Below are 12438 nucleotides of genomic sequence, written 5' to 3'. Positions count from 1 at the left end.
AAAATTTACCATTTTAACCTTTTTTTAAGAAAGTAATCTCTCTCCAACATGGAGCTTGAACTTGCAAGCCCGAGATCAAGACTTGCATGCTTTACTGACTGAGCCAGCCAGGCGCTCCCCATTTTAACCATTTTTAAGTGTTTATAGTTCATTGGGTTTAAGTGCATTTACATTGTTGTGCAACCACTACCACCATCCACCTCCATAACCTTGTTATTTTTCCAAACTGGAACTCTGTATCCATTCAACAATTTCTCGTTGTCCCTCCCCCAGCCCCTGGTGACCACCATTCTACTTCTGTCTGTATGAATTTGACTATGCTCGATATCTTATGTAAGTGGAATCATAAAATATTTGTCCTTTGTGACTGGCTTATTTAATTTAGCATAATGTCCTCAAGGTTCTTTCAAGCTGTAGCATGTATCAGTTTCCTTTCTTTTAAAAGTTGAATAATGCTCAATTTTATGTTGAGATCGTACTTTTTTTATCCAGTTGTCTATCCACGGACTCTTGGGTTGCTTCCACCTTTTGACTATTAACCATACTATGAATGTGGGTGTACAAATATCTATTGGAGTCCCTATTTTTAATTTTTTTTAAGTCAGTAATTTTTTAAGGAATTTTACATGTAATTCCTTCCACTGGCAATCACCTTAGTTCCTCCAAAGTCAAAAAATCTTAATCTTCAAAATAGCCCCTCCCTCTCTCCTAAGTATCCTAAAAATACTTTTTTTTTTTTTTTTAAGATTTATATTTCTTTATTTGACAGAGAGAGACAACCAGTGAGAGAGGGAACACAAGTAGGGGGAGTGGGAGAGGAAGAAGCAGGCTCCTAGCGGAGAAGCCTGATGTGGCGCTCGATCCCGGAACTCCAGGATCACACCCTGAGCCGAAGGCAGACGCTTAACTACTGCGCCACCCAGGCGCCCCTAAAAATACTTATTTTATTCTTAAGTAATCTCTGTACCCCTCGTGGGGCCTGAACTCACAACCCCAAGATCAGAGTTGCATGTTCCACTGACTGAGCCAGCCAGGTGCTCCAAAAGTAACCCTTTTAAAAAACTTTTGTTCAGTCCACAGTTGTCACTGTCACGCCACAATTCTTTTGGTTGGGTTTCTGTGATCTCCACTTGACTATGGACATACTTCAAAAATTCCCCACCATAATCTTTGGAATCCAATTTCTTTAGGGCCCTAGAAGTCAAATTGTAGGAAGTACATTGATTGCTGTTTTGACAAATAATCTAAAATTATTATTCCTTAATTGTTTCTAATATTGAAAAGTCTTGTTATTTCCATTCTCCTCTGTGAGTCTGGCAGAAAATGTTACAGGTCCCATTGTCACCACTGCAATAAATTTTGCTGCCTGTTTTCAGTTCTTTTGATTATATACTCAGAAGTACAATTGCTGAATCATATGGTAATCCAGGTTTTTTGAGGAATTGCATACTGTTTTTTTTATGTCTGTACCGTTTTATTTTCCTATTAGCAATGCGTAAGGATTCTAATTTCTTTTCATCCTTGTCAACATTCATTATATTCTGTTTTTTTAATAATAGCGATCCTAATGAGTGTGAAATAGCATTCATTGTGGTTTTGATTTGAATTTCCCTAATGATTAGTCATGTCGAGCATCATTTTGTGTGCTCTTTGGCCACTTGTAGGTCTACCTTGGAGAAATGTTTGTTCAAGTTCAGAGGTGCCCATTTTTGCATCTTTTTTTTTTTTTTTTTTTTGCTGTGATAGTTTCATTTTTATTTTTTTAAAGATTTTATTTATTTGAGAGAGAGAATGAGAGAGAGAGCATGATCAAGGGTAGGGGCAGAGGGAGAAGCAGACTCCCCACTGAGCAAGGAGCCCGCTGTGGGGTTCCATCTTGCGACTTCCGGCATCATGATCTGAGCTGAAGGCAGACACTTAACCAGCTGAGCCACGCAGGCGCCCTTATATTGTCATTTTTAAAGGCAAATTGTCTTAGTGTTGGGGCTCCTGGGTGGCTCAGTCGGTTAAGCATCTGCCTTTGGCATGGGTCATGATCCCAGAGTCCTGGGATTGGGCCCCACTTCTGGCTCCCTGCTTGGTGGGGAGCCTGCCTCTCCTTCTCCCTCTCCTGCTCCCCCTGCTTGTGTTTGCTTGCTCTCTCAAATAAGTAAATAAAATCCTTAAAAACAAAACAACAAAAAAAGTCTCAGTGTTCGAAAAACAAAATACCTCATTAAACTCTATATGCAAATAGAAGTTTTACTATTTCTTCTGAACATGGCACTTTGGTGAGGAAAAATCTAATTGTGATGCTAAACCACCACCTTGAATCCCTAGGTTGAGGGTAAAGAAAGCTAGGGAACTCAGAAACCATTTTAAGAGTGCAATAGTTTAGGGTACTTGGTGCTCAGTCGGTTAAGCGTCTGCTTTTGGCTCAGGCCATGACCCCAGAGTCATGGGATCAAGTCCCACATGGGGCTCCTTGCTCAGTGGGAAGCCTGCTTCTCCCTCCCTCTCCCTGCTGCTCCCCCTGCTTGTGTGTGTGCGCACGCCCGCGTCCGCACGCTCGCTCGCTTTCTCTGTCAAATAAATGAAATCTTAAAAAAAGAAATGGAAGAGTTTCCGTTGATGTAAACCTTGCTAGAGAACGGGAGGCAATATTGTATATTTCACCCATTACTTACTTGAAGAGAAAGGTTTTGTCTACGAAACTGTGACTCTGCTGTTGACATGGCAAAGCACATATTGTAAAAAGCTGTTAGGAGTTTCCCTTTTTTATCATGTTTTCCAAAATCAAATGACACCAGCTTCCTCTTGAGGAGTCTTAATTTTCAGAAATTGACCTTTTTTTCCTTCATGGTTTTTTTTCTGTAAGTTTCAGTTTTGGGGTCTTTTTTGTTTTTGTTTTTGTTTTGAGATTTTATTTATTTGTCAGAGAGAAAGAGAGTACAAGCAGGGGGAGCAGCAGGCAGACACAGAGGGCGAAGCAGGCCCCCACTGAGCAAGGAGCCTGATACGGGACTCAATCCCAGGACCCTGGGATCATGACCTGAGCTGAAGGCAGATATTTAACCGACTGAGCCACCCAGGCGCCCCATATGAAGTAATATGTTAGTAATAAGGAAGAACAGTCACTTTAAAGAATCCCACATTTGAATTGGAGCTTAAAATTAGTATATTGCTTTTCCGTCTGCCTTCGGCTCAGGGCGTGATCCCAGCGTTCTGGGATCAAGCCCCACATCCGACTTCTCTGCTGGGAGCCTGCTTCTTCCTCTCCCATGCCCCCTGCTTGTGTTCCCTCTCTCACTGGCTGTCTCTCTCTGTCAAATAAATAAAATCTTAAAAAAAATAAAATAAAATTAGTATATTGCTTTTCAAAAGATGGGAAAACAGAGAATGTAGGCAGGGTTTTTCAACCTTCGCACTATTCACTGTTCACAGATAATCCTTTTTGTGGGGCTCTCCTGTGCACTGAGGGATGTTTAACAGCATCCCTGGCCTCTATTCATGAGGTGTAAGGAAGCTCACCCGCACCCACAGTTACCACAACCAGAAATGTCCCATGGTGGAGGGCAAATATGATAGGATGCATGAAATACAAGATGTGTTTTTGTTTTTACAGATACCCATGATTTTTCACTCAGGTTATTAGTGTTAAAGTTCTGGAACCTCAGAACAGCCATTAGTGTTCTTGTATAGCTAATGAAACATTGAAGAAGAAAGAAATAAGCTTATAGTTTGCACCAAAGTAATATTTTATCAGAAATTTTCATTTTATTCTTAGATACTGAGTTTAGTTAATACCTTCGCTTTACTCAACTTGGTGTACTTTCCTAGGTATTAATTTCAATCATTTTTACAGTTCGAGTCTGTAATTTCTTGTAGGCACATCATATTAGGTTTTCTGTTTGCAGAGGTGAATTCATTATTGACCTTTCAAGATGCTGGTAATTGAGTAGTGACAATACAAAGTGAAGGGATAGGAGATAGACATTGTAGTAAAAGTAAGAAACCAGAGGATGTTGTGGGCTGGGGTGGGGTGGGGATGTCCAGTTACAGAGGAGAAAGTTCACATTGGAGCTAATTCTCAAAGACAGGGCAGGCAAGGAGGGACAGAAAGGTGTCTTCTATAGGAATCGGTATGGGTAAGAGCTCTTATATGCTTGCTGTATGCTAGGCAGAGTGCTTAAGCATTTTATAATCACTAACTTATTAAATCTTTGCCATGTCCCTCACAAATATTTAAGGAATAGACAGGAAATAATTTAACCAAGGTCTTATGTCTTTAAAAAAAAAACAAACCCATTACTAGAAACTGATATATTGCTCTTTTTTTTAAAAAGTTATTTTTAAGTAAACTCTACATCCAGCATGGGGCTCAAACTCACAACCCTGAGATCAAGAGTCACAGGTTTTACTGCCAGCCAGGCGCCCCTGATATATTACTCGTACATGGTTAGATCATGAGTGGGTGGTGGGTGGGGTAAGAAGGTCAAGACAAAGGAATGAGAAGGAGTAGGTAGAAAATTAGTTTGGGGCCAAGTTGTAGGTCCTCTCTCTCTTGTTGAGTGTAGACATTACCCTGCAAGTATTTGAGCTATCAGAGATGAGTGGTTGGAGGTAGGTGGAGAGTCATTGATCCCTAGAGTTGGCAGGACCTTTAAAGGTCATGAGGTCTGGTAATTCACTAGAGGAGTTAAAGTTGAGAGAGACAAAATTAGGTGTCTTACTCTAGACCACACAGTTGAGTATTTCCTTCCTTATTTTCTTACAAAAAACAGTTATAATACAGAGGTTAATTCAGGTTACATCAAAAGTGATAGAGTTGAAAATAGAAGTGGGATCACAGCAGATTGTCTATTAAATTAATGGGGTATTTTACTTTCTTGGCTCAGGATCCCTTTATATTCTTAAATTATGAGCTTTAGTTTAAGTGTTATCTATTGACATTTGCCATATTAGAAATTAAGACTTTTAATGTGAAATTTTTGTTTATTAATTCATTTGATATGACTTAGTAATTTGTGTTTATTTTTTTGAAGATTTTATTTGAGAGAGAGAGAGCACGAGCAGGGGGAGGAGCAGAGGGAGGGGGAGAAGCAGACTCCCCACTGGGCAGGGAGTCTGATGCAGGGCTCGATCCCAGAACCCTGGTATCATGACCTGAGCTGAAGGCAGACACTTAACCAGTGGAGCCACCCAGGCGCCCCGTCTTTCAGTAATTTGAGTAAAAATCATTTTTTTAAAAAAAGATTATTTATTTGGAGCCACCCAGGCACCCCGTCTTTCAGTAATTTGAGTAAGAATCATTTTTTTAAAAGATTATTTATTTGAGAGGGTGATGGTTCGCCAGTGGGGGGAGGGGCAGAGGGAAATGGAGAGAATCTTAAGTGGACTCTGTGCTGAGCGTGAAGCCAGATGTGGGGCTTGATCTCACAGCCCTGAAATGATGACCTTGTTGAAACCAAGAGTCAGACGCTTAACTGAGCCACCCAGGTGCCCCAAGCAAAATCAATTAAAAAAAATACGTGGGACACCTGGCTGGCTCAGTCTGTTAGGTGTCCGGCTCTTAATCTCAGCTCAGGTCTTGATCTCAGGGTTGTGAGTTCAGGCCCTGCTTTGGAGCCTACTTAAAAAAAAAAAAAAAAGTCAGTTTAAATTGGGCAGTGCCAGACCAGAAGTGGTTAGGAGTGCTCTACCAACAGGAGCTAGGGGAAAGGCTTCTAATAGAGAAAAGGTGGAAGGAAACAAAGCAAGGAAATCATTTGATCAGTAACAGCTTAAGCATTTGCCTTATTTGGAAAAACCTCATGAACTGTGATTGGTTGTCTTTAGGTTTGCTTTTCTTTTTATTATTTATTTATTTAAAGATTTTATTTATTTGAGAGAGTATGTGAGCGGGGGGAGAGGCAGAGGGAGAGAGAATCCCAAGCAAACTCCATGCTAAGTGGGGAACTGGGCATGGGGCTCAATTCCACGACCCTAAGATCACAGCCTGAGCCAAAATCAAGAGTTGCACTCTAAACTGACTGAGCTACCCAGGTGCCCCCCTAGGTTTCCTTTCTTAACTTGAGGCATCTATGGGCTTAAGTTTTGGTTTGTTTACATAACCTGCTAAGGTATTAGAACCACCTCAGTCTATTGGCCTTCTTGTTTAATTAATTAAACAACTCTCCTCCCCTGCCCTCCAACCTTTGGTCATCCGCTCATACACAAGAGAGTAACCAAAAATTTGGTATTAGTGCCACTCTCACTAAAACTCATGGGTTCTGATGTCAAGTCTGTGAAAGAATTGTTTCTGCTGCTCATTTTGTTGTTCATCTTATTTGTTTCTCCAAGCACAGTGAGACCATCTGATGTGCTGTTGATGGCTACACACACGAATTTAAGACCCTTGAGAGAATGTAGCCCACTAGGGAGACAACAGTGATGACTGTCAGTTGCATAATGCTGAGAGACTGAAGTATGCTCCTTAGGACCCCCTGTGAACCAAACCAGTTGAAGTCATGTAAATAAAGAATGTACCGAAGGGGCATCAGCCTGTTTTAGCCAGGTGGCCTGTTTGTTAATTTCTTTTATGTGCTACAATACCGGAAGTGTTGATCCAGGTACAGCAGGAAGTATTTGCAATGATTTACTGTTCAGCCAATACGTAATCTAAAGCAATTTTGGGGGCGCCTGGGTGGCTCAGGTGGTTAAGCATCTGCCTTCGGCTCAGGTCGTGATCCCAGGGTCCCAGGATCCAGCCCCACCTTGGCCTCCCTGCTCATCAGGGAGTCTCCTTCTCCCTCTGCTCCTCTGCTCACTTAGGCGCTTGGACGCATGCTCACTGTCTCCCAAATAAATAAATAAAATCTTAAAAAAAAAAAAAGAAGAAAGAAAGCAATTCTGTTATCTAAAACTACGCTATCAAGAAATTCTAGGGACTTTTGTTGTGCAGCTGTGGCCTTAGCGATAGATTTAGAGATAATTGCCAGAGTTAAGGAATGTTAGTTTCCTGTGCATTAACAGAGAAAAAGCAAGTAGTGGCAAAGGCAAAAGAAAAGCAAAAAGCAAGAAAAGGCAGAAGGAATAAAGATTTGATACTGGAGATGAAGATCTTCATCCCTGATTTGGGATAGCTGTTCACCTCAAGATGGTGTCTGCTTCTGGGGAGGAACCTCCCTAGCCAATTTTAGATCTTCAGCTGGTGTGATGTAACTATTTTTTAAAACCCAAAATAGACGACTGGCATTGTTTTATTTATTTATTTTTGCTAATCTCTTTAAAGTCTGGTTTAATTAGATAGCTAGATTCTCATAACTGCTGTATTCAGACTGTCACTGTAATGTGTGTGTGTGAAGTACATGAAGAAGATCTGGCTTCACAGAGATACAGAAGTGAAATAAGGAGGACCTCCCTGAAAGGACTTTGGGGGCCCCCAGACCCCTGAAGCCACATTTAGAGCACTCCTGCGCAAAAAAGATAGGATTATCTTGAAAATTTGTACCTGTAAGAAATTGGATGTAGAGGAATTATTACCTGGTGTGGTGATACATTCTGTTAAAGAAATTACATGATTTTCCCCCCTCATTTAATGGAAGCATGAAGACAGTGGGCACATTTTGAGTTGGTGAAGCCTACTGGAAAATCTGCATTTTGCATCTTTTTCCCCTCTCCACTCAAGCTTATATATTATGTAGAGAGAAAATTTATTAGCTACCCGATAGAAGAGACGTTGTTGGAAAGTTGTCGCTTGAGATTCTATCTGCTTTTAACAAATGGGCCTCTTAACTTTTAATTGCAGAGTTTCCTACTTGCTTTAATTGTTCCTTTATGTCAGATTTTCGTTTCTCAACTTAATTTGGTTAAATGCTTTTCAATCTTTCAGCTTTAAAAAAACATAAGTATTTATCATAATCAAATGTTTACAGATACAGGGTTACAGATGTTAACTTCTGTCTTTGGATGCTACTCTTGTGTGAACAAATTTAGCCCTGAGTCATCTTATAAATAGTATACCCAATGCCTTGACATTTTCAGTGTGAAGAGTCAAATGCTCACTGCAGTTCTGTGTATAAAATGGCTCTAGGAACAGGGATAGTTGATTATTTGACACTCTAATTTGGGGTTAGAGAATCCTGCCATCCCTATTTCTGTTCTCTTATTAACAATTATTATGTAGAGGTTCCTGAGCTACCTCCCTTGGCCAGAGGGCCTTGTCCCTGCCCTGGCAGCCTGGGCCCTTGTAGACCATGGCAGGGGCAGACCTGCGAGTTGGGGATTCTAGAGCTGCAGGACAGGTGCCTGTCCCTGCAGCTAGGGGAATGGTTTACTGATGTAGACACTTGCACTGGAGTGGAGCTGGTCCAGCTGGGGTGGGGCAGCATGGTCCCAGCAGGTCTCAGGGAGGTGGGCTTCTCCCCAAGCTGTGGCTGCTTTGCGAAAGACAGGGAACCCCTGCCACATGTTCTCACTGGGCACTGACTAGTATCCTCCATATAGTTTTGTTGGGAGGTAACCTGGTTTCACGTATTCCTAATTGCTCATACAACTGCATGGCCAACACAGGTGCCCTTTAGTACAGCTTTATGTTTACTCCTTTTTTTTATTTTTTAAAGATTTATTTAGGGATGCCTGGGTGGCTCAGTTGGTTAAGCATCTGCCTTCGGCTCAGGTCATGATCCCAGGGTCCTGGGATCAAGTCCTGTGTCAGGCTCTTTGCTCAGCAGGGAGCTTACTTCTCCCTCCCCCTCCCCCCTATTCATGCTCTCTCTCTCTCAAATAAATAAAATTTGAGAGAGAGAGAATATGAGTGGGGGGAGGGTTGGAGGGAGAGAATCTTCAGACTACCCATGGAGCCCGATGCAGGGTGTGATCTCATGACTATGAGATCATGACCTGAGCCAAAATCAAGAGTTGAATGCTTAATGGACTGAGCCACCCAGGCACCCCTGTTTATTCCTTTTTATCTGTTTCCTCATAAATTGCCTTTTGTAATTTCTGCATTTTATTTTCCCTTTTATTGGTAAAATGTGGTTCCTATAAAATAAAGCTATTTACCATTTAAAAAAAGAATTGTTAAGTAACTAGTTGCTTATTATATTTTTCCATTATGGAAATTTCTATAAGATCTTAGTTTTCTTAGTAATCTTTTTTTTTTTTTTTAAAGATTGTATTTATTTCAGAGAGAGAGAGAGAAGATGAATGGGAAGCCCAGCTTAGGGCTTGATCCCAGGACTCTTGGTTGCACGCTCTCTCTCTTGAGCGTGTTCTCTCTCTCTCCGAAATAAATTTAAAAATTCTTTAAAAAATTTTTTTTAAATGTGTTCCCCCCCCCAAATTCCTTACCATTTAGAACTTTTAATCGATGTTGAAAATTAATGTTGATGTGACCAGGTAAATTTAAAGTTCACTTTCTTGAAACTATTAGTTGATACACCATCATTACTACTACTTAATTTAAGACCATTTAGATTGGAATAAATTCTGATTAACTATTTTTGGCTTTGAAGAAACAATGATATATATTATATCCCCCCCCAAGATTGATTTATTTATTTTTAGAGAGAGCATGCATGAAAGAGCAGAGGGAGAGGGAGAGAGACTCTTAAGCAGGCTCCATTCCCAGTATGGAGCCTGATGCAGGGCTTGATCCCACGACCCTGAGATCATGACCTGAGCTGAAATCAAGTTGGACTCTTAACCGACTGAGACACTCAGGCTCCCCTATATCATATGCTTTGATGAACTGTTGTGATTTTTCAGTTTTAACAAAATTATGAAAAAAGGAATTTTTTAAAATTAAAAGTGACACGGCTCTTCTGGGCACTTGGGCTTTCTGTCAGTTTAATAGGACTGAAAAGTATTTGGGGATCTAAATTTATGCCCCAGTTTTGATTTATGATCTTAAAATCCATAGTACATTTAATAGACTATATTGGAAATGCACATTGCAGTTTAGGTTAGTATATCGAAATGTGAACCGGGAAGTTGAGTCATTATATCATTTCGTAATTCATTTTAAAACCTTTCCCCTTTTGGGGTGCCTGGGTGGCTCAGTTAGTTAAGCTTTGGACTCTTGATTTTGGCTTAGGTAATGATCTCAGGGTAGTAAATCAAGCCTTGTGTGGGGCTATGTACTCAGCGTAGTCTGCTTGTCTCTCTCCCTCCCCCTCTGCCCCTCACCGCCTCCCAGTAAGTAAGTAAGTAAGTAAGTAAATAAATAAAATCTGTAAAACCTTTCCCCCTTTGTAGTTATTTCCGATTGGTCAGCAGAAAATTCTGCCAGTTAAATTCTACATCTCTTTTCAAAATTAGTGTTGTTGTAGGAAATTCACCAAGACTGCAATGGCATAGTCAAATTTAATTTTATCCCTATTTTGTATTTTAAAAAATTACTCTTACTATTTTTTTTAAGATTTTATTTATTTGAGAGAGAGGGGGAGCGCACAAGTGGGGTGAGGTGCAGAGGGGGAGGGAGAAGCAGACTCCCTACTGAGTGGGAGCCTGACTCGGGGCTCGATTCCAGGACCGTGAGATCACAACCTGAGCCAAAGTCAGATGCTTAACCCACTGAGCCCCCCCAGGCACCGCAAAATCACTGTTACTATTGATTGGTCATCTCGGGTGTTTTTTTTGTTTTTTTTTTTTTTTTTTTAGATTATTTATTTATGTGTGAGAGAGAGTGTGTGCGCAGGAGAGGGGGAGGAGCAGAGGGAGAGGGAGAAGCAGGCTCCCCACTGAACAGGGAGCCCCGATTCAGGGCTCCATCCTGGGACTCCGGGATCATGTCCTGAGCCAAAGGCAGATGCTTAACTGACTGAGCCATCCATGCGCCCCTCACCTTCTCCATTATTATGACACAGACTTACATAGAACTTGATGTTTGTTGCCTCACTGATTGTTTCAATAGCAGAAATTCTGCTCTTACCCATATTTACTTCACCCACTGCTGCTAAGGAAGTTCGGTGTTTATAATATTGGCAATATTGTAATTAAAGTATTTTCCTTAATGGTTTTTTTATGAGTCATTGGAATTAAGTTGATAGTCCTATAATGTATTCTATACTGTAATCATATGGTGGCTTTGCCAATAATCTTGTATTACTTGGAGGACTTAATACATACAACAAGCATTTTTTTCCCTTCTGTGCTAAAAATAGATTAATTTTATTTATTTATTTTTATTTGTTTTTTTTAAAGATTTTATTTATTTATTTGACAGAGACAGCCAGCGAGAGAGGGAACACAAGCAGGGGGAGTGGGAGAGGAAGAAGCAGGCTCCCAGCAGAGAAGCCTGATGTGGGGCTCGATCCCAAAATGCTGGGATCACGCCCTGAGGCGAAGGCAGACGCTTAAGGACTGAGCCACCCAGGCGCTCCCTAAAAATAGATTAATTTTCTTAACTCTTAATTTGAATGAACATATAGTATCCTGTTCACTTAATGCTAGTAGCACAACTTTTACTGAGTGATCTAGAAAAAAAATTCTTTTTATAGGGAAAACTGAAGCCTAAGCATGTATAGGAGGCCTTCCAGTGACTACCTGTGGTCCTATCTTAGGGCCTCTATCCCGAGTAGTTTGTATTTTGTAACGCAGATATGTCTTTTTGGATCTTACTAGCATAGGTTTATTTCTCTATGTTTCAAACTTCAGGGAGCTCTGATAACCTTGTGACGTTTTCATCTTTTGCCCTAGCGTGGGAGAGCTCAATAGAAATGCTGTGTAAATTCTTAGTTTATAATACCCTGTTTTCTTATAGTATTTGTTTATTTTTTAAAAAGCAATGGTAAATTTGCCTTAGTTTTTGAGTTGGATTTATTTATCTGGCTGTCTTAGAGATTGTCTTGGCTCTGAGAGCTGTATTTTTAGCTCAAATGACAAAAACTATCAGGTATTTCCTCTAGTGTGTATGCTTGAGGTGGATTACCCCCCCACCCTCCCATTTCCCCTCCACCCCAGAGTTATTTGCCTAAAAGATAAGCGTTCCACCATAGGGAGGGGAAAGTGTGAAGCAAAATTTCAGAAACCTGTAAATAAATAGCAGACTCTGTAAATAGCCCTTTATTGATATATTTGAGAATGCTATAGCAGAACCAAACATGGCAGTCTGCACATCTGGTACTGAAGAGCCTTTTTGTTATTCATATAGTTCTTAGACATAATAAACTTGTTTAAATATATCTCTCTCTCACGGTGAATGTGTAGGTAATATTTTCTTGTCTTTCAACTGTCTCTCCCTTCGAGGATTGTATCACACTGAAGAGTAATAAACTCTCAATTTCATTGACTCATTTCCCACATTACTCACAGAGAAAAGAGCCTAAGTCAACAAGACTCAAGTAAATAATATTTCTTCATTAGTCCCTCAAATACTTAAAAATTAAAATTACTTAGGAAATTATTTTGGCTATTTTTGTTTTCCTCAAAGTTAACATCCCCCTGAGGTGATGGTGACAGTGGTGGCAGCAGCAG

General features: G+C 40.4%; 1 protein-coding gene across 2 annotated transcripts in view; it reads left to right on the top strand.

Moving 5' to 3' along the window:
* Positions 1-12438, top strand: part of SPEN (spen family transcriptional repressor) — an 89261-nt gene that overhangs the window by 46598 nt on the left and 30225 nt on the right. The gene's annotated exons all lie outside the window — the stretch shown is intronic.

Source organism: Ursus americanus, chromosome 33 (genome assembly GCF_024610735.1).
Source record: "Ursus americanus isolate L20-20 chromosome 33, mUrsAme1.1.p, whole genome shotgun sequence".
In the NCBI taxonomy this organism is placed as follows: Eukaryota; Metazoa; Chordata; class Mammalia; order Carnivora; family Ursidae; genus Ursus; species Ursus americanus.
This window is presented reverse-complemented; position numbering and strand designations above follow the sequence as displayed.